Genomic DNA, 21,699 nt, shown 5'->3' on the forward strand with positions numbered 1-21,699 from the left:
TAGCAATGCTTCCCATTGCTCTGCTCTGAGACCCCAAAGGAGCTGAGCTTCACAGGAGCAGCTGCTGGTCAGGCTTTGCCTTTGGAGGGACTTTAAAGTGACAAGTGTAGTCGCATGGGTCCTGTCAAATCGTTTCTGCGGCTTTTGAGCTTGAAGCATAGATCCCTTGAGGTGTGAAGCACTGCAGGACATAGGGAAGGCTGGTTCTGCTTGCCTCTCCTCCAACTCTTCTCTTTTTAGGACTTAAAAAATATTCCAGAGCGAGGTGCCAGAACTTCCTAGCAACTTCACAACTAGTGATTTGCCTCCAAAAGCAAATGTGCACTGGCTGTGGCAGCTGTTCCTTAGCAAAAACTCTGGACTGTGTGCTGGAAAACAGCAGGAGCTCTGTGGGCAAGGAAAGAAGAACCTGCTCATCCCTTGGAAGGAATAATGAGGGAAAGTTAAACTTCACAAGCTCTCCCTTTACCATGGATATTTTGCATTGGTTTCCGGATACAGTTGTTTGATATTGATTTACTATTTATAGGTACATATTTTTAGAGACATTACAAAATCTACTTCTGGGCCAAGATCTTTTGCCTATTATTGGAGTACTAAGTAGCAGAATTAAACCCAAAGTTGGTTATCCCATTAAGGTTACTTATTTTTGAGTGTGATCTGAGCAACTTCACCTTTAGTAATGCATTTCTCTCCCTTTAACTTCACTAACGTGTCAGCACTGGGGGAACCTGAACCCCTGGTGTGGATCTGCACCCACCTTGCCTGCAATGAGATGTGCCATGCTGCCCAGCAGGTCATTATCTCAGGATTGCAGCACTGCTCTGAATCACAGTCTCGTGCTGATGTATCTCACTGGTAGTTTGTTATGTCAGTCAGTAATGCTTTCATTTGGGTCTGTGGTACGACATGGAACAGTTCCTTGATTAGGGATCCATTGGGCATCTTAAAAGGAATCTTTTTCTAGTTTACAGATTGTTTCCATGAGCTGTTCTGCATTCCCTAATGGTGCTGAATGAGCTCACGTCGTCCCCTGGGTTAGGGTGGCTAGAGCTCCATATCAGCCCCACTGCTGAGTTGCCTGTTCTGGAATGGGAATGTTGAGGCTCTTCTGCACAAATAGCATGCTGACTGGCTCTGTTTTTAAAACCCCAAGTCAGTTTGTCAGGAACATTGCATGTCAGCCTTCATTTGCAAAGGTGGTAGGGTTGGTGGCTTGTTCACCATATGAATGCAGCACCTTTGACTTTCACACTTTTTCACATATTGAAGCATTCCTTAAAAATCTTAAAGACTAGTAGCACAATAGAATCATAGAATGGTTTGGGTTGGAGGGGACCTTAAAGCTCGTGCAGTTTCAACCACCTGGAACTCGCAAGGATACCTTCCACTAGAGCAGGTTGCTCCAAGCCTTGTCCAACCGGGTCTTGAACACTGCCAGGGATCATCAGTCATTCGCTGCAGAAGGATGAGTCTTTGAATCTTGTAGTCCTAAACTCTCTCTAACCTTTTCATTAATCACAGTTGGAATACTTGATAGCATTGGTCGCCTGCCTGCTCCGTGATCTGCCAGATCTTGGAGTGTCCAAGGGAAGTATAGCAAGTTTTTCCTGCTGGTGAGCTGGAAGATCCTGGTGGAAAGAATTCCATAGAGACTGCCTCCCATATTGTTCCTGGCACTGCAGGTTTTCTGGTGGGCTGGAATGGATGATCTGGTTTCCTTCGAGCCTTGCACTGACTCGGGAATGTTGGCAGCTGCAGGCTCCGGCCCTGGGAGATGCTTTGCATAACCAACTGTTGCTGCTTCCAGTTAGTTTGGAAAGGAATTCCCCTCCTTGCTGCCCACACCCACTTCAAGGTATCTCAAAATGCTGGTACTTGAGTTGCCAGCCGCTTGCATGTTGGCAGAGCAGGCTAGAGAAAGGGGTTCTGGCCCACGCTGTCAGTAGGGAACAGGTCATGAATGTCCAACTATGACAAAGTTGGGTTGCTTTTTTCCCCAAAACCTGTTGTTGTGACAGATTTCCATGACGAGTAGCTGTTTCTAATGAGAATGGTAGAGCCACTTCATTCAAGTCACTCCATTCAAGCCACGTCTTGAATGACGACTCAAGTTCTCTGTTCAGGCTCTGTTGCCAGCAAGTGCTGGTGTGCAATATCCTCCTGGAGGAAACTGCAGGCTGCTTATCAACTGTGTAGGAAATGGTTCAAGTGGGAGATAGGGGAGTGTCTGCTGTGAGCGTGGCTGTCCATGCAGGGAGAGGTTTGTGCTAGGTAAGTGAATGCTGTACTTCACATACAGCGGAGCAAGCTGACTTACTGAAGACCTTTTGCCAGCTGGGAAGTGCCTGATGAATGGCAGCAGGAGCATGTCCAGTCAGGTTACCTCCTTGGCTCTAACAGGCTTGGTTTTGATGTCAGTAAACTGGAGGATGTGTGGTCACGCTCTGCTCAGTCACACTGCTGAATATCATGTTCTTTACCTTTGTGCTGGGAGAAGCGTGGAAGGAAAGAGGGGGCAGAGTTTATCCCAGCACGCTGAGGTCAAGCTTGTTTTCCCTCTTGGAGCAAGAACAGACCAGCCCCTGGAGTCAGATTCTGCAAGCCTATAAACAAAAGGCTTGTTTCTGCTGAAAGCCAAAGATGGGATTGTGTTCATCTGGAAGGTTATTGGGGGGGGTTGGAACCAAATGATCGTAAGGTCCTTTCCAACCCTAACTGTTCTGTGATTCTCTTGGTCTAGCCTTCATGTTTATGTGGATAGCTGGCATTTGACACTCGTGTTTGGAATGTTGTGTTTATGAGAATTGCTATTCTAAAAAAAAAAAAAAAAAAAAAAACCAATTTCAAATTCTTGTTTTTGGCTGTTCCTCACCCTTTGATTTACTGAAATCTAAAGAAGATTGAGGTGAAAGGGGCAAGGCCAGCCACGGCCTAAGCCCCAGTGGAGAGTAAATGACGTGGGTTTTGCTCCTTTAAAAAAAAAACCCAACCAAATTGTTTGTGTTCAGGCAATGAGTGGAGAAAACAAGCAGGGTTAGATTTCGGCTCAGATGGATTCTTGGAATTAAACCCTAGCTCTCGCTTACAACAGCTTTGACTTCAGTGTGGTAAGTTGGGCTGACCAGAGGAGGGTTGAGCAATATCTTACTGGTAAGCAGGAAGGAGGACGTCCCACGGAGCCGTGTAACGTGGTGTAGCAGAGGAGCATCTCGACATGGGGGAAAGCCAACATGAGCTGGTTTCTCTCAAACTGTTTTTAATGTTTTCTTAAGGCCTGCTTTTTCATATATCTTGTGTTGTTTCTCAAAAACGAAACTTGCTGGTCTGTGTTTAGCCAGAGGACTCTGCTTCTTTCTTTGCTAAAACACTGCTCTACAGCATTCCCCTGCCCCAAAATGTGCAAACAACTCTCTCTCTCTCCCACCATGGGGGACTTAAGCTCAACATCTCAGGTCCCACACATAAGATGGATGTGGACCTGTTGGAGTGGGTCCAGAAGAGGCCACAAAGATGCTCTGAGGGCTGGAGCAGCTCTGCTCCGGAGACAGGCTGAGAGATATGTTATTCCAAATTGTAACTTCATTAATAATGAACCATCTGTTTAGTGTATCAGTGATGGATCTCCTGAATTCCTCTTTTCTTGCCAGGAGGAATCATAACCAGGATCCCCAGCAGCAAGCACACCCTGCGAGGCAGTAGCTGGAACTGCTTCACTGCAGTAAGGAGGTGAGCAGAACTCTAACCTTGTGCAACCTGTGGTATCATTTCATTATTCATTTACCTTCCACTGATGGTGAAGTTTTTCCTGCTACAGTGGAAGATGGTACAGCAGATGGTACTGCTGTGGTGGTTGTGATTTGCAGGTGCTCTTCTGATTTGACTCTTCATGCTCCTGCTGGTCTGAGACACAACGAGTGGTGATTCCTCACTGCCCATATGGAGCAGTGTTATGTAACAGTAATCCACCTCCTTAATTAGGGAAGATCTGTAGATTCCAAAGAAGACATGTCCCTCTGAGTCAGAAGGCGTGAGGTGTTTGTTGGAGCCTTTGTTCTTTCTGGGAGCCAAGGGAAGCTGTGAGCTTCAACTGCTGTAGCTGGATGATGAAGTTCAGTTTCCTTTTTTTATCTAGCCTTTCCTGGTAAGCATTTACCTGTAGCACACGAACTGAAGATGCTACAAATGATGGCTTCTTCATTCCATATAGTAGTGGTTTTGCTCTGTGCTGGAATATTAAATGCTCCAAATGTCTTCTCCCTGCCCTCTAAGCAGAATGGTCAAGGGTAGAGGCAGGAGATTCAACACATCATTGAAGGTGTGTGCCTCACTTGTCCTGTGCTATTTTCTCTTGTCTTTGGCTTCACATTGATCCCACTGAAGCTGTTGCTTTTCATTACAACCATAATGATTTTTGTCCATTCTGCTGAGGACAGCTCTTGCAAATAACCTTGTATTCCATTAAAATGAAATTATTTGTTCCAGTCTTCCCTATACAAACAATCAACACTAAACCATTGTCTGGACGTGCTGACTAACAAATCCTGTAATTAGTAATCTGCAGTTAATGAAGCAGCGTGGTGATTAAAGCCTCATGACTTTTCTATAGAAGAAATAAGTTAAACATTAGTTGTGGTGGTTTAAATTGTCTATGAGCTTTGTATGATCTCTGAGCACAGGAAAAATCAGTAGTACCTTTCTGAAAGTTTTAGACTTACTTTTCCATTTTGTTAATATTTTCCCTGTGTGCCCTCAAATACAACATTGAAGTTTGATTTATACTGCAGTGATGCCTGCAGGTGGAGTTCACCTTCTAGTAAGCTTCACTGACCTCACTGTGTAAAGGAGATGGGCCACACTGGACGAGTAAATTTTAGTGTTCTTGAAGGGAGATGACAGTGAGATTAAGCGTGGCATTTGATATGCACCAGCTTTCTAGAAACACCCTTTCACCATTTCACCAGCATGTTTCCGATGCTTCCTTTTCCAAACCTTGTGGTTTTACTCACAACCTTGTCTTCACATGTGTTTTTCCTTCAGAGGTCTTGAATCTCGTGTTGCCCTGCAGATGGCAGTTCTGTGGCACCACACATGACGCGATGCAGTTGGGTCTAACCGCATCCCATTTGTCCGTCATTGTCCTGCTCGTCACCAGATGCTGACTTTTAAGTGCTGCTGCTTCTATGAAATACTTAGAAATTCTTTTAGTAGTCTTTAAAGAAATTGTATCTGTTGCTGCTTGGAACAATCAATAGCTGAAGATTTCACAGTGATATGGACTGCGGTACGTGAATGTTGGTGTCCCCTTCCTCTGGTCACGTCCATCTTCGTAGTATAATACTTGACATGAGTGCTTTCCATGGAGCCTCAAAAGTGCCTTTGTGCAGCAGTAGTCCTTTTGTGAAATCCTGTATTTCCTGTCCCATGTGTGAAATACCAGCAAGGTAAAGGAACTTATGACAAGCCCATAGCTGAGAATAGAGTAACTTGCTCACATAGTTTTGTCATCCTAGAGATGGATTATCTTTAGATCAAGGGTGCTGTATTTCAAAGAGGAGAAGGAGTGTTGCTTGCTTCTATTAGTGTACCCATTGAAATTGATGGGGCAGGAGGCTGAGTGCATGTTTCAATCGTCCCCATTTTCAGGAAGTGTTTGATATCCACACTGGGCAGCTGGGGAGAAGATCTGATCTGGGTCAGGCTGATGCTGCTTTGGGGCAGGAAGACAGATGACAAACGGTTGCTCTTCTGCTGAAGAAGAAGTTGCTGCAGCAACTCCAAAGAGTTAAGATCTATGTGACTCCAAAGCCAGTGGGTTCTGTGTGTCTCTGTGTGTCACAGGAAGGCTTTTGGAGATAGAAATGGTGGCTAAATATGCCTTTTGGGTGTCAAATCGTCTAAACCACAGCTCAGTTCAGTGGGGAAAAACTACATCTGGAGTAACTGCCTGCAGTGAGCTGGTCTGAACTGCAGAGGTCTCTGTTAAGCCTCTTAAGCCGGTGGAGTGTTTTAAACTGGAAAGCTCTCTCTGCTATGCTGTGGCCTTTGATATTAAATAACGTCTCTACATTTGAATAAAGGAGACTGTCATGCAACCATCGCTTTAATCGCAGCTCCAGCTAACAGTGCAGTCCAGCCAGCACAGTGAAGTGGGGCACTGGAGCACTTGGAAGAAGCACCTTAGGCTGTACAAGGAGGAAGATGGTTTTTCTTGCTGCTCTAAGCACTGCAGAGCAGTCCCAACCCAGAGGTGCCTACAGAAAGCCCGGGGTGTCGGCAGATGGCAGCACCTTGCCCTGTGCCGAGTGTTATTTCTGGCTGGGAGATTCCTTGGTCTCCTGGATTCAACACCACAGTCTAGACTTACTGACAGACAGGATTCTTCTCCTGTTAGGTAAGCAAGATGTAGACGCCCATTATGCAAATTCCCAGCCATAGTGTCCCTCTAACATATTTCAAATTATCTAAATAAGGTGCTGTTTCATACAAAACTTGTGGCCAGGCTTTTGGCCAGCTTTCAGCGCTCTCTGCGTGATGTTTTTTCCCTTGAAGATGGCTAATGGGTGCAGACTGAATGCTTTTTGCTCTCTGTCCAGATGTGGAACCATAGCAAGAGGCAGGCTGCATAAAGAACCAATGTTTTTCACATAAAAAACTCAACGGCCAGTAGCTTGTCCCTGTCACTGCAGCACTGTTCATACAAGCATCTACATGGGTGTTATTAGATAAAACATAGATTCAACTGGCATTTTTTGGTGTCTGAGCACTGTAAGTGTGCATCCCTGGGAAGAAAAGGGTTAGAGGGTTATTTTTTAGCTGTTTTCAGGGGAAATAACACACTTTGCCCTGTGGTGTCTGCAAAACGGTGGTGTTTGGATGCTCAAGCTCATGTTGACAGCCAGGAGTAAGACTTTGCCCTTTGCAGTGCTGGGTGGGACTCTCCCTTCCTCTCGTGTGGGCTGTAATCTCATCCCTTCCTGCATGGGAAGGCTGGCTGTCCTTCAGCCTCCTCCTGCATTAAGCCCTGAAATGTGCTCTGCATGTTAAGGGCTTATTGCAGCCCGCAATTACTGATTCATGATCCTATCATCTGCAGCTTCCCAGTGCATCTGTGCTCTTGGTTACTTGCATGAGTTAAAATGTCTGTCTGCTTCCAGCAGCATTATATAAACCATCTCCTGCTCGCCTTCTCATTTTGAAAGTGTATTTTAACATTTTTGCTTTAAGGTCTGAGATAATGAGAGGGGGTGAGCATTGCTGAGTCAGTTCTTACTGGCTCTGCTTTTTGTCCTTCCTGCCCTCCCACATGCTCCACCTGGGCGTCGAGTTAACCTTCAGCAGCGACAGCCCCCATGGGCTTTCCTCGCAATGGTTAGCAGTAAACAGAGCCTGGTTTCCTCTTCTCATGTTCCTTGGCCTGAGATAACAATTGAGGCTTTCTGGAAGAGCCCTGGCTGAGGAGCATTGGAGATCTGGGAAGGAAGTTTGCCCTGAAGTTTCGGCAAGCCGCTGCTCTGCCTGGCCTTTGCCAAACAGGCAAACAGCCAGGATAACTAAGTCAGCCTTCGAAACACTGAAACTCTAAGTAAACATGAATGTATTCTTATGGTTCAGCCCGGAGAAGAGAAGGCTGTGTGGTGACCTCATAGCACCCTTCCAATATCTGAAGGAGGCCTACAATGATGCTGGAGAGGGACTCTTCATCTGGAACTGTAGTGATAGGGCAAGAGGTGATGGGTTCAAACTGAAACAGGGGAAGTTCAGGTTAGATATGAGGAAGAAGTTCTTTCCTGTGAGGGTGCTGAGGCGCTGGCACAGGGTGCCCAGAGAAGCTGTGGCTGCCCCATCCCTGGCAGTGTTCAAGGCCAGGTTGGACACAGGGCTTGGAGCAACCTGCTCTAGTGTGAGGCATTCCTGCCCATGGCAGAGGGGTTGGAACTAGATGATCTTAAGGTCCTTTCCAACCCAAACTGTTCTATGATTGCTTGCTTCCAGCTGCAGAGTCGAGGTTTCATTGTTTGACAGTATTGTGCACAACCTAGAGGTGCTTTGATGCTGTTGTCTGTTGGCCTGGGAGCTGACCGAGTTAGTCACGCAGGACTGAGTAAACCTGCCTCTTGGTTTGGTGTGTAAGATGCTGACAGACACACAAGACATTACCCATCACTGTTAAGGGAGATGGTACGGTGGCATCTGTGGTGCAGGTCAGCAGGGGTTGTCTGGCTTGTAATTCTTTTGAAGTTTAGACCTGCCTAAGCACTTTTCTACTGGTGTGCAATAATGCTTTTTTAAACTAAAGGTTTTAAACCTTTTAAACTAAAGGTTTTATTTTCTGGTGAGATGGGAAGCCCTGGTTGTGGGCTTAACTGGAAGAACAGTTCCTCCTGTGTGAACATGGGGAAAGGATCTGTCCTACTGGGAAATTTGGTCTGTAAAAATGCAAATGGCTGAGAAGGTGCAGGGGATTTAGGTGAATAATCCAACTGCCAGTTGTTTCTAGAATTGATTTCTAACTTTCTAGTGTGAAAGCCCTTAATCTCTTATGTGAATCTCATTGAATTTATGCCTTCCAGTTGCAGAACAGAATTGCATAGGTATATTGTCATTAAACAGGTTACTTGTTTAGCTAGTTTTTCTAAGTATAGATTTATGTAAAAGTGACTAAACAGCACTAACTTTTTACCTCCTTCCAGCTAGTTTCCCATCCTACTGCAGGGTGCACGTACAGCTGCTCTCACTGTCTGGACAGGCTTGCATTCCTCAGCCCTGAGGCCAGCATTCCTCTGCTCCTCTGCACCAGCTCATTTGCTTAGTGTTTGTTTAAATTTCGACTCCTAGAACTGTCTCCAGATCACTTAAGCTGCCAGACACCTTTAATAGTTGTACATACAGCCCCCACCCTCTGGCATTTAAAATCTTGTTCATACTTACTAAAATAAAATGGATATTTGGCAAATTTCAGTTGCTTGTTGCTGTCGTTCACTGGAATTAATCTGGAATCCCCAAATGCCATTTATTAAAGGCAGTTGCAGTTTGCTTAATAGACACTAAGCTATTTCAGTTAAAAATCTGAAAGGAAAGTTGCTTTTTTGGTTTTTAAGTTTGATGGCAGCTTGGACTGGAGAAGTCTCCTCTGCTTTGGGTTTCTCCTCTGCTCTCTGTACAGAGGAGCTCATACATGAGCTGTTCCTTCCTTAGAACTCTGCCTAGGGTGACTCAGTTTTATTGTCATTTGCTCCCAGCCGTACAATGCCACAGGGAAAAACATGTGTACAAAAGTGTCTAGGAAGAGCAAAATGAGTCAACAATTAGTTTCAGTGCTATGCTTCAGGTTCAGAACAGCACCTCTGCTTCCTACCTATTGCTTTCCTCAGCTTGATTTATTACTGGCAGCTATATCTTTGTCTGGCAAAAAAAATCCAAACCAGCCCCATAACATAGACAATACATCCTGTGCCTCAATGGCTTTGATGTAATTCTGACCTCAGTGCCTCCAGCCTGAGCTGGAGCTGAGCTAAGACAGTGGTGTTGGAATTCTTCATCTTTCTGAAGTCTAGACCTAAATAATAGACTTTCTGTGTAACCATGAGGACAAGGCCAGCACTATGCCAGGTACAGTTACAGTAAATCATTGCTCTGGAAGAAACAGTACAAACAAATGAAGAACAACTTTCTTTGGAAGCCTCCCATTTGAATATTGCCATAGTCGGATGATATGTAATTGATTCTCAGCATTTGGAAGTGAACTAGCAGGTTTCTGACTGTTCATAGCCAAAGGTTGGACAAAGTCTGATTAAACTGTATTTTATCATCTGTACTAGGAGCTTCTTAAACCTGAATCTCCTGGAATTCATCTTTGCTTCTTCTGATCTTGACTTTAGTAGCTCTGAACTGAAGGGGTGCTTTATTTCCATAGCAGATCTCAAATCTCTTTTGGTGTTTCTACAGATAGTCCCCAGCTTGGCGACAGCTTTGGTTCTCTACAAGATACCTGCTACGAGGAACTTTGTAAAGCATGTGCAAGGGAATATAAAAAAGCCTCAGTACCATGAGGATAGGCAGTTTTGTTCAAGAAATTTCCTTATAAAGTATTGCTACAGCTGCAAAGCTCTGCCAACAGGAGTGGTCCGTGCTGCTGGTAATTTCTCTCCTTTTCCTTTCCTTGCTACAGTGAAGACTCTGCTTCTGCCAGAGTCACACCCAGTGCACTGTGATTGATGCAGAGCAATGAGATGGCTGAAGATCCACAATATATGGACTTTTGTATCTAGCTTTGGAACTGGAGATGAGGAGAGGGTAGTTCTGCAGAACAGTTGTGAAAGGCACTTCCTGCTAATTTTAATCCTAGTGCAGCCAGCTCCTGAAACAAAAGGAAATGATTCCTTAGTGTGTTGAACAGCACTTGGTGCCACTTCTCATTGGTTTCGGTGAACTAACTGGCACAAAACGTTTGCTAGGATGACAGCCTTCATCCTGACATACTCTTAATCATGGTAGGGTTAGCTTTGGTGACGCATGCTTTGGGAAGCTCAGTTCTGTAAGGAATGACCAAAACTTGCCATGCTTTGACACAAGGAATAATAGGAAGTATTTTGGGGCTGTCCTAAGAAGCCTGATTCCTTTTGAAAACAAAGCAGATTAGCTCAGAAGGCAGAAATTTGGGTTTGGAGCTCCCAGGGTTTGATTTGACTGCAGCTGAAGGAGCTGCCTGTGTTCTTGTTTGGAGGGGAGAGGGCTCTGATGCAGGGCCTGGGGCTTCTGTGTCATGGCTGCATGTCAGAGTAGAGTGCAAGTTGTTCATCTTTTGTAGTAAACCCTCGTGTTCAGCACAAATGGTTACTCAGTCTACAAACACTTGGTTGTGAACTTTGGAGATCAGCTAAAATTCAAACCTTTAGGTGGTCTTCAGCAGGGGTTTTTGTTAGCTCCCTACTATGGATAGATGCATCTTACAGACTATTTGGTGAGGGTTTTAATGGTTTGAAATGATTTCAGTACTTTTTGCAACAGGTGATCCATAGAGGACTAATAGTTAACTTCTGCATTGTGCAAAGGATTTCTTTCGGTTAGCTGCTGGTTGTTGTGCAAGCACATTTACAGCTTTATCAGCATCTCCTCTGTGACAAATGCTGTTTTCTGTCTGTCTTAAGTGCTCTGTTAAGATTTACAGTGGCCTTGCAGGGAAGAGAAGATCAGTTGTTTTCCCAAGGCCATGCTGTGGCAAAGCTGGCGTAGGAACCTGGGCTAGTCTTCAGGACTGTGGTTTGGTCTAAAGGCTCTCACTGCACTCTGTGTAGCTCTGAAACAGAGGGTAAGAGTGACTTAGAGGACCCACTTTCTAACTATAACATGTGCTGCTGCAGAACTAGACATGACTGTTCTCTGAGGCTGGCATTAAGGCAAACTTTGCTCAGAAAGCGTGCTGGGAACTCTGTAATCTTGGAAGGCGACTGGACAAAGCCAGGCTGCCCTGCTTCCTTCCTGGGGTTGCTGCTCTCACAAGTCAAGCTGACAGGTGAATCTGTGCTCCGTCTCTAGTGCTCATATATTAAATAAACACTTCTAAATGCAGCAGCAGCAACTGCTCAAAGTTGAATTGCATTTGAAGCAGGATAGGACTTAGTTCTCCATGTCTAATTGAGCTCAGCAAGGTGCTCAAAGCATTTTCTTAGACACTCATCCAGCATCACTTAATGACACTTGATTTTTGGGGTTTTTTTTTTTAATTTTTTTATTTTTTTAGGAGGTCTCTCTCATGTTCCTAGCTGAGAGTTATCACATTTTTCCTCACAATCTGTAATTTCCTGGTGATGACCAAATGATCGTTCTTTGCTGTCCCTTCACCTCTTTTACACATGAACTTACAAACCAGCTCTTCTTCCCTCCTATGCACACGAAATGCTTTTCTAAGTATTGAATTTCTGCAGCATGTGCAAAACTCCTCTGTGTGTTTAATTGGACACAATCAGCAGTGTGCAGATGGGCAAGGGAGAACTTGAGATTGTGGCAATATAATATTTATAATATATATTTAGTATAACTGAAATAATCCCAGTTTAATATGTCAAAAAAAGATCTGGGCAATGTTGTGATTCTCTCTTTTGTTCAGGTTTTAGTCTCCTAAGAGACTAAAGGTGTGATTGTGTTGAGGTGTTGAGATGTGATTGTAACCTGGTTTAGTGTTTTTCATCAGTATTTTCCTTTCCTTGTACCTCTTGACACTTTCAGTGTGAAATTTGTATCATGCTAAAATCTGGCAATCTGAACACGCCTTTTGTCAGTTTTCCATGTACTCTCTATACAGAGGACAGACTAGAAGAGACTTCACGTTAAACATCTTTGCCTCAAAACCTCAGAGCTTAGCTGGATGTCTAGGTTCAGCAGCACAGATTTGCTTTATAGACCAATACCAAAGAACCCTTTGGTATCTCTGTCACAATCACAACTCGCCCCTAAAACATTATTTGCAGCAAACTTATCAGCAGTGGAGGTCTTCTCCAAATACATTCCTGGCTTCTCTGCTCCTGGCTGCCCTCCAGCCATGTCACGCTGCACAGCTTTACTGAGAGGAGCCTGTTTGTGTACCTGTCTCCTTTGCTGCTCAGGGTCACCTTGACGTGCTGTAGTCCCTCCATTTACGCAGATAGTTCATACCTTGGGAGCTGGGGGCCTTTATATAGGGCCATGAATTTTTGGCTACCCTGAAGTGGTGTTTGCAGCCTTTCAATGGGGATGGTCACAGAACCTCTGGGAGGCCAGAAAGATGGAGAGGGTGCACCCTGGGAGCACCCAGTACATTACTCCTGTTAATTGCACCTGCTTTTCCCACTTTCTCAAAGCTGCTGAATAGTGGAAAAAGGAGAGGGGAGAACTTATGTGGGGGTTCAGGTTCAGAGATATGTCCAAGACAACAATAAGGGCTATCTACCTTCATGTCCCATGGTTAGCTTGAATAAGCACAAGGGTGTGAGAGTGCAATTAACACCCAAAATCTGCTTTATGATAGCTTGAAGGGATGTGAAATACTGGAGATGGGTATGACTAAAATGCTGCACTTAGTGGGGGAGTAGCTGCATGCATCACATGGGGATACACAAAGTATACTTATTTTTGCTGGTGGTATCTCTTGTCTTCCCATTGCTCTTAGATCTGATGCCTCCTTTGGTCTGTCTTGGTATGGATGTTCTTCAAATGAGTCGACGCTTCTTGTTTTCAGTAGCTTTGGGGAAATGACCTCTCCTTTCCCACGGTCATGTGCTGGATTTCACAGCAACATGTTTCATGCTGGTTGCCATTTGAGCATCACACCTGGGAAATGCATTACTGGGGAAGAATGGCTTGAAATAGGGTTTACAAGCCAAACAAGTTCAGTTTAAGTGCAGTTGATTTTGGAGAGCTTGGGCAAAAAGGGTAGGCATGGTCCCTCAAGGGACCCTGAAAGGCATCAGGATGGGAGGTGAGCTCAGAGCTCGAGTTGAGTTGGATTGAACTGCCATAGCTGGAGAATGGGAACTGCTGCTCTGTTGTCTTTGTGCCAAAACAACGCTGGGAGTCTCCCTGAGAGAAATAAAATGGCTTTGGTCCAGTATTTGCTGTTGGATGGGGAAGAGCAGTGATGTGCTTACAGGCCGTTCACACAGCTGGGGCTGTGTGAATCATCTTGCACAGTTACCCAGCTTGGGAGGTCGTCTGTCTGCCTTGGCCCTCCTTGACATCTCCCTTTCCATTCCCATGATGGGAGGGGGAGAAGATGTGGTGATCTCCGGTGAGTTTCCTGTGGTTGGATGACTCAATCAGTACTCAGTTGTGTTACTAATGCTTCTCATGTGTCACTAGCCCATGTGGCCTGAGCACCCGAAAACCTGCCTGTGGGTAGTGCCTGGTTGGTACATGATGGCAACCATCCCGGCTCTGGCTGTGCCACCTGGAGCCTCTGCTATCTGTGCTTCAAAGACCAAATCCTGCTTGTTTTTAGGATGCCTGTGAATATGCCGCAACAGTTTGCATGAAGCTGTTCCAGAATGCAGTTCCTTGGCTGTCAGTTTTGCTTAATCAAAGCCGAATTTAACTTGCTTGGTTTTGATGGAGCCTGGTGGTAGTAGTGGGTTTCCTTCCAGGTATGCAGTGTTCTGCACCGTAGTCTAAACACCCTGTTTCTTTCAACAGCTTTTGCCTGGAGGCTGTTCCCGCATCCTTTTCATAGGTTTGAAACTTGCACTTCAGAAAACACGGCTGGATTTCTGCAGTTTGATTTCTCTCTTGTAATATCCAACTGCTTTATTTTTTCTCCCTCTAACAAATAGCAGAATTAATGTGGGTTGTAGGTGATGTGCAGCTAATGGTTTCTGTTAATCCTCACCCCTTTCTTTCTGTTGCTGTCAGGGCTTTCTCCAGTCTCAGATGTCCAGAGACCAATAATTTGGCTCCTTCATACCGTTGCTCCTTCTTAATATTATACTGAAATTAATAGGGGTATAGATGCCATTGTTCTAAGTGTGCTTTGCCTTAATACTTCACCTGGCAATGAAAATGATCAGTAAAGCATAAATTTGAGTTAGAACAACAATATTCCTTAATGTTTTCAGTAATTTCTGTGCCCACTATAGAATTTGAGTAGTGAATAGATCACTTTGTTCCTCTGGCTGAAATCCCATGTGAAATTCCTATCGCTCAGCATCTCTGGTTTGCAGAGGCTTCCTGGAAAAGCCCATGGAATTTCTTCAGAGTCGTTAGCTTACAAACCTATGTCACAAAGTTGTGTTTGTGGAAGGATTATCCACATCCAGACATTGGCATCTTGCTCCTGATTTCTCTAGCAGTTTCCTCTGTGTTCCCCACCATAACCACCATGCCTTTGCTCTGCTGGTTGTCCTGCCAGTCCCACCACTGCTGTTCTCTGCACTGGAGGGCTGTTTGCATTCTGCAGGGCTGCAGGTCTATGTGGCAGGGAAGCCCTGGGCTTCTGAAGACGCCCAAGTCTGTTCCCAGCAGTGGTAACTCTGGGAATTGCAAGCACGGATGGATTAATGGCAAACAGAAATGCTATTTACATGGTTCCAAGCAGAAAGAGAGGAAAAAGAGTATTCAGAACTGCAACTGCTGCTGAAGCTTGGTTCAGTGCCAGTACTGCCTGGATTGGTGCCTGGCTAAATCAACAGGCAGTTCAGTTTGAGGGAGTTCCAGGAAGGGCCTGAGAAATACCTTTTTACTGTGGTTGTGTGTTGCTCTTACTGCCCTGACGTGGAGCCCTAAGCTCATGGTATCTGGAACTGGGGTCTGAATAGGTGCGCAGCGCAGGCTGAGTGCTCAAATCCTGCTTGCACTCTCTGAAGGGGAATGTGAGTGAGCAGCTGCATTCTACAGCTTAATACTTGTGTTTTGCCTTCATGTGTTTTTCATATTTGGGCTGTTTATATGGGTAATTTCAGGTGGAAAGCTTATGAATTGGTTGCATCTTAGGCAACCTTTTCCTCTTCTGGAGCTGATAAATTTATGTTCTGATGTATGAAAAATTCAGAGCAGCTTTTTAGAAACTGTATGGTTCAGCTTAGGTGCTCTTCAAATTGTCACAATGTCTGCAGGTCATTTCACAAGAAACAGGGATGTAATGATTTAAAGAGCCTGTGCAAACTGCTCTTTGCTGTGTTTGGTCTACGAGCTGCTACATCTGCAAGTTACATTTTGGGTTTGCTGGCTTTGCCCTCTGTCCTGTTCATGCTTTATGGTTGGCTGAAATGAGACACAGTATGACACTGTGGGAACGAGGACAGAAGCAGTTGGGAAGTAGCTTAAGAGGGGTTTGTTGGGATAGGGGGGAGGTGGCAAGCAGCACGTCACTTGTTTCTCATAATGAGTTTCCCACGTTGTTAGCAAGGCCATAAAATTAGATGGGGAGCTCTGTTGTCCAGAAATATCTGGTATTTTAAAGAGACTTATTTTGTTGCCAGAATATACAAAAGTATTTGTGTGTTGCTGTAAGGTCAGCAGGCCTGGGGCCCTTCGTCTTTGCAAAAGAAGTTGTTTGGTTTAGTGTGCTATTAGGATAAATTCATAATTAGTTTGCCATTAAGAGCCTACCTCTAACACTTTTGTAAGGTCTTGGCTCTGCATGCTTTTCCAAGTGGCTGATTTAAAGACTTCTTCTTTAACTGCAAATTTGTTTAAAGAGGTGGCAGCAGGTGGTGGGATCTATCAGCAAGACTTAAATTCTCAAGATGTGAAGCTGTTGTGCAAGAAAGGGTGTCTGATATAATCAGGCACAGAAGTACCACAGTAGCCTGCTGTATGACTCAAGCAGGCTACATTCCTAGTTTTGCCTTCTTTAAAATGTGAAAGGTAAATTCCAGTGCTTTTAATTAAGTTGTTTGCATTCATCAATGGGTGAAAATAGCTGGAGGGTAGACAGAAGCTATCCTTCATGTACGAAGCAAGTCCAACAGATTATATTTTGTCCCTACAAGACAAAGTTACAGTATAGCGAAGACTAACCACATGGCTGTGCTGATGGTGAGTTTATTCTGCTCAAGTTGGTGGACATGCTTAGTTTATCTTGCTTTAGGAGGGCTGTAATAGACCTGGGGAGGCGACAAACCTGGAGAGGCGACAAGAAGGTTAATGCATGCAGACCTGCAATGCACTAACCTTCGTTTTGATTAATATTTTATTTGCTGTACCTGCTGGTTTCGAATCTGCCTTGTGGCTGATGCTGATTCCCAAATAGTGCTGTTTTTCCCCAAATAAAAGCCACAGAACTGTAGCCCAGCGCTCTGACAGCGATAGCAGTGCACACTGATGACCACAGGAGCTTCTCTTGTTTATCTGGGTGACCACAGGGCCATTTGTCACGCAGTAGCTGTTCAGTTAGGCTGTGCCCAGGGGAAATAACAAGCCACCCTTCTCTTGGCAATACAATGAGCCAAAGTCTAAGTGGCATGAACAATTGTGTACCAGTGCACCTTAGTCTCAGTAGCTAGGCACTGTGCTTGTTCCTAATATTCAGTTAAGATCCCCAAACTGAAACCATGGTTTCCAGGCATCTACTGAAGTGTGCAGATCTGTGATGTCTTACAAATATCTCTTTTTGCAGTGGAAGTTAGCTCTGGATACTTCTGGGCATAGCAGAAGAGATTACCTCTGAGTATAGCTGTCTTGTGCTTTGATTTGCTTGCATGTACCACAACCTGCCTGAACATCTGTAATACCACCCATTTTCTACCTTGATGGACTCTTCCTCATGCATCTTGTTATATGCAGTTGATGGGGTTGCTGTTTGTCAAGGTAATGTAATACTCCTGCCTGACCCGGTCCTGGCAGGGTGCAGGAAACAGCACAAAACCAATCCGATTCAGTTTCTGATCAAACATTTGGTGCTTCCTGAAATATGACAGCCTCTTCCAGAGGTGAGCTATTATAGATCTCTAAAGCAAGATGTTTCCATCCTCTTCTGTATGTGTAAGTCTTAAAGTCATGTAAAGGCTAGTTTCTGTCTATTTTATCCATCATTCTCTTTCCAGTATACCTAAATCTTAATAACAGTTAATCATGTTATGTCTAAAAGATAAGCTTTTAATACCTTTTGCCAGGACACTGTTTGTGTTTTGCTAGTTGTTACAAAGATTCATGTGGTGGCTGCACAGAGCCCAAGGTTGCTGCTTGTGTAAAGGATGTCTGGACGCAGCACAGGTCCTTATGCCGGTAATCTGGGTGTACCTGACATTCCGCTTTAGAACATACTGTATTCTGTTTTCTGTCTATGGCAGCACTATTTGCCTGACATCTAGCTGTGCTTGCATCTGGCTGCGTGCTGTGTCCACCTCCACTGACGCGGAGCTGCAGAAGATTGAGCAAGTGCAAATTGACTTCAAGTCCTGGACACTGATTGAGTATCTGTAGGAAAAATATTTTGGGTTAGATACTGGTGGAGAAAGATTGTATGGCAAACTCAAGAGATTCGCTGGCTAGTTTTTGTTGATTAGCAAAGTGTTTAGAACTGTTCTTTCCTTTTGAGAGCAGCCCTGAGGAGGAGGTCTTGGGGGTGTTGACTGACGAGAAGCTCACCATGACCCTGCAGTGTGCGCTTGAGCCCAGAAACCACCCGCGTCCTGGGCTGCATCAAAAGGAACGTGGCCAGCAGGTCAAGGAAGGGGATTCTCCTCCTATACTCTGCTTTCATGAGAGCCTATCTGGAGTCCTGCATTCAACTCCGAGGCCTCCAACACAGGAGGGATGTGGAGCTGTTAGGGCAAGTCAAGAGGATGCCATGGAGATGCTGTGAAGGCTGGAGCTGCTCTGGAGCCAGGCTGAGAGAGCTGGGCTGGGGCAGCCTGGAGAAGAGAAGGCTCCTGAAGGGGAGACCTTAGAGCAGCTCCAGTGCCTAAAGGGGCTACAGGAAACCTGGAGAGGGGCTTTGGACAAGGGCCTGGAGGGACAGGACAAGGGGAATGGCTTTAACCTGCCAGAGGGGAGATTGAGATGAGCTCTGAGGCAGAAGCTCTTCCCTGTGAGGGTGCTGAGGCGCTGGCACAGGGTGCCCAGAGAAGCTGTGGCTGCCCCATCCCTGGCAGTGTTCGAGGCCAGGTTGGACACAGGGGCTTGGAGCAACCTGCTCTAGTGGAAGGTGTCCCTGCCCGTGGCTTAAGGTCCTTTCCAACCCTATCTATTCTATGATTCTATGGCTTGGAATCAGTTTACCATAACAGAATTAAACTAGATAAAAGGAAACACCTCACTGCATGTAATTAATCCCACTAAATGAAGCTATGTACGATTAAGAAGCCATCAGCTTCAGTGCTGATAAACCTTCATGGGCCTTGACTGCGCTGTCATGGTCTCACCACAGCTCCAGGCAGATCTTAATGCTCCTTTCAGGCACAACTGGAGAACTATCCTATTAGCTAAAAAAAAAAAAACCAAACAAAAAAACCAACCCAAACAAACAAAAAAGCCCACAAAAATCACACACACACAAAATACCCCAAACAAAAGAAAAACCCCACAGTGACCCAGACTGAAGCGTACAACTTGTCTATTTTAGAGCACAAAGCCAACTGCAGTGCAGCCTGTCCTGACCAGAAGCAGGAGTCCTCTGCTCTTGGCACACAGCACAGGCCTCTGTGGAACAAGCTGCTCCTCCAGCATCAGCCTGTTCTGCTTATACCGAATTGCCCTTTGTAGCACTCACAAAGTGGTTCTTCAGAATCCTACAATTAGAACAGCACAAACTCTACAAATGGCACAGATTAAAGATCAAGAGCTCCTCTGCTCATCTTCCAGATTCAGATTAATTTGGATGTAGTGTGTTTTGAAGCTGTGAACTTCAATGAAGGAAGGGAGAGGTTTACGACAGAAATGGTCAGCCTCTACCCATACAGCTTCTATAGTGCTCAGGCTGCATCAGCCTAAAGATCCACTGTGCAAAGCTGCTCATCCTGGATAGCAGCCAGGAGGAGAGGAAGGAAAATGTGCAAGAAACCGGCAGTCCACTTGGGCCATAGCTACTGGTTTTATGATTTCTAAAGCTCCAGAACTTGAAATGATTTGAGGGTCATCCCCTATCACCACTGTATCTCATCTGTTCCTTCCAACACAAGAAAGTAGTTACACAGCACTCATTGTGTGCTAACAGTTGGACAACACTCTTCTGGAATATTAACCTGTGCTGGAGGTCTGAGTGTGCTGAAGAGGCCAATATAAATGAGAAACCATTGCAAGGGTCTAGAAGGACCAGTGCCATGGAAAAGCAGTGAATTGCAAATTTTCATTTACCCACTTGTGCTCCTAGCTACCACTTCCTTCCCCATGTGCTCTACTACAGCATCTCCTCAAGCAAGGGGAGCTGCAGCTGCTACTGCTAATATCAGTATTGCAGCTGCGTTGACTGCATCTGAGATCAGATCTTTCTCTGGCAAAGTATCGTGACAAGGGAGTGCAGACAGCAAGCTGTCTGCTGGATGAGATCTAATGCTGCTGCAGGAAAGGGGCACAACAACCACAGCCTGGTTTGGGTTGGAAGGGGGCTTTAAAGCTCATCCAGTTCCAACCCCCTGCAGGGACACCTCACGCTAGACCATGTCACCCAAGGCTCTGTCCAACCTGACCTTGAACACTGCCAGGGATGGAACATTCACCACTTCTTTGGGCAACCTGTTCCAGTGCCTCACCACCCTCACAGTAAAGAACCAATGGCAAGAGCACCCACAGTCGGTGCTGTTTTACTTAAACTCATCAGATACCTTTTCCACAGCAAAACTGCTCGTGTCTGGGGTCAAGCTTCCACCTGGCCAAGGCTTGAGCTGCCTTGTGTGTGCCTGGTCCATGGGAGTATTTGCTGCTCTGGAAAGTTATACACAGCAAAAATTTGGCCTATGTAAGATTGCTGTGTGAAAGTAAGTTATGTATCTCCTTTTTCCTCTTTGTGGTATTTGTTGGGACACAACTACAGTGAGCAGCCCTGGGACAGGCGATGGTTGTTCCATGCTCAAGGTGGAAGCTGGTTGCTTCCTTTTATAAGGTGTGTGCTTCTGATCTTGCACGAGTCGAGGGGTTAATCTGGGTCATCCAAAGACTGATGTTTATACAAAGTGTAAAGCCAGTGACATTTACTAGGCACTTACTGGCATAGTTATTTGGAGTCAGTGGATGGGGATTTATTTTTTAGCTGTCTTTGTTCCGCAGGGTTGCTAATATTCCCAAATGGAGTGTGCTTTTATCAGCAGCATCTGTGGTGCACAGTCTGACTCATGTGCTCTTTGAGTGAGGATGACAAATGGAGAGTGGAGACAAACAACTCCCCAGGATCAGTGTGCACTGGGGAGAGGGGCAGGGGGAAGGAGAGAATGGTCATATTGGAAGGCATTTCTAATCATGTCCTAATTGCTGCCCTCATGTGGGGCAGATATGCCTTTTGCTTCTGAAGAAATCTCATTTATCTCATCCATTCCTTGGATGCAGAGGAGGGAAAACGAGCATCTCTGATAAATAGATTGGAAAACTCTGCAGCTTCTCAGTTTTCCCTGAACTCTAGGAGCAGTGTGCCCCCGGTGCACCTCTAATGCCTTGGGTTTGATGGTTGAACCATCCCTTTGCACGCACCCAGGGTGGTTTGTTGTTGAAGACATCCTGCACATGCTTGTCTGACTCGCGGCGCTGGATTTTAATCCACTCCATTACAGCAGTGGCCTGTCCTGGTGCAGCCCTAGCAAAGGTATCACGTGTCCCTGGCAGCAGGACGGGGGAAACAGCCTGTGTTGGCTGCTGAAAGAGCTCAGTCACACTCTTTCCTTTGGCTAATAATAGCTCAGAAATGTTTACCACACTGTGTACCGGATTTTAACCTCATTTAGTTATGAGGTGAAATTTCAGAGGTCACTTGTCATAGTTAACAGTGAAATGCAACTTAGCATGTTAACTCTGATCAAGCCAGCACTGGAAAGCTGTGTGTTACCCAGCTAAGGATAGAGGGGCAGGGAAAACAAAGCAAAGCCCTTTCCTAGGGTAACCTTCTGAGCAAGTGTCTCGTTTGTCTCCCTTTTGCTTGTGCCTCCAGGTGGGAACAGAGGAGAGATTTGCTTGTTGCTCTTGAAATCATTTTTGAAGAGGATTGGGGACCAGGTAGAGGAGTTTCCACGCAAACTCATGCTCTGATGTGAGGCTGGGGGTATCTGTGGGTGTGAAGGTAGGTGAGGCAGTGCTTGGAAATGC

At 45.3% G+C, this 21,699-nt stretch overlaps 1 protein-coding gene across 5 annotated transcripts in view; it reads left to right on the forward strand.

Annotated features, from left to right (window-relative positions):
- The window catches only part of GNG7 (G protein subunit gamma 7), a 73,005-nt gene that overhangs the window by 18,366 nt on the left and 32,940 nt on the right, over positions 1-21,699 (forward strand). For 3 of the 5 annotated variants that reach the window (XR_003994745.1, XM_030509409.1, XM_030509410.1), the window contains one exon: positions 3,651-3,729. The exons of 1 other annotated variant lie outside the window; for it this stretch is intronic. The gene's annotated coding sequence lies outside the window, so the exon portion shown is untranslated. Of the gene's footprint in view, positions 1-3,650; positions 3,730-21,489; positions 21,674-21,699 lie in introns of those variants that run through there. One more of the 5 variants, XR_003994746.1, reaches the window with a different exon arrangement.

The sequence above is a fragment of the Strigops habroptila genome, chromosome 20 (assembly GCF_004027225.2).
Source record: "Strigops habroptila isolate Jane chromosome 20, bStrHab1.2.pri, whole genome shotgun sequence".
NCBI lineage: Eukaryota > Metazoa > Chordata > Aves > Psittaciformes > Psittacidae > Strigops > Strigops habroptila.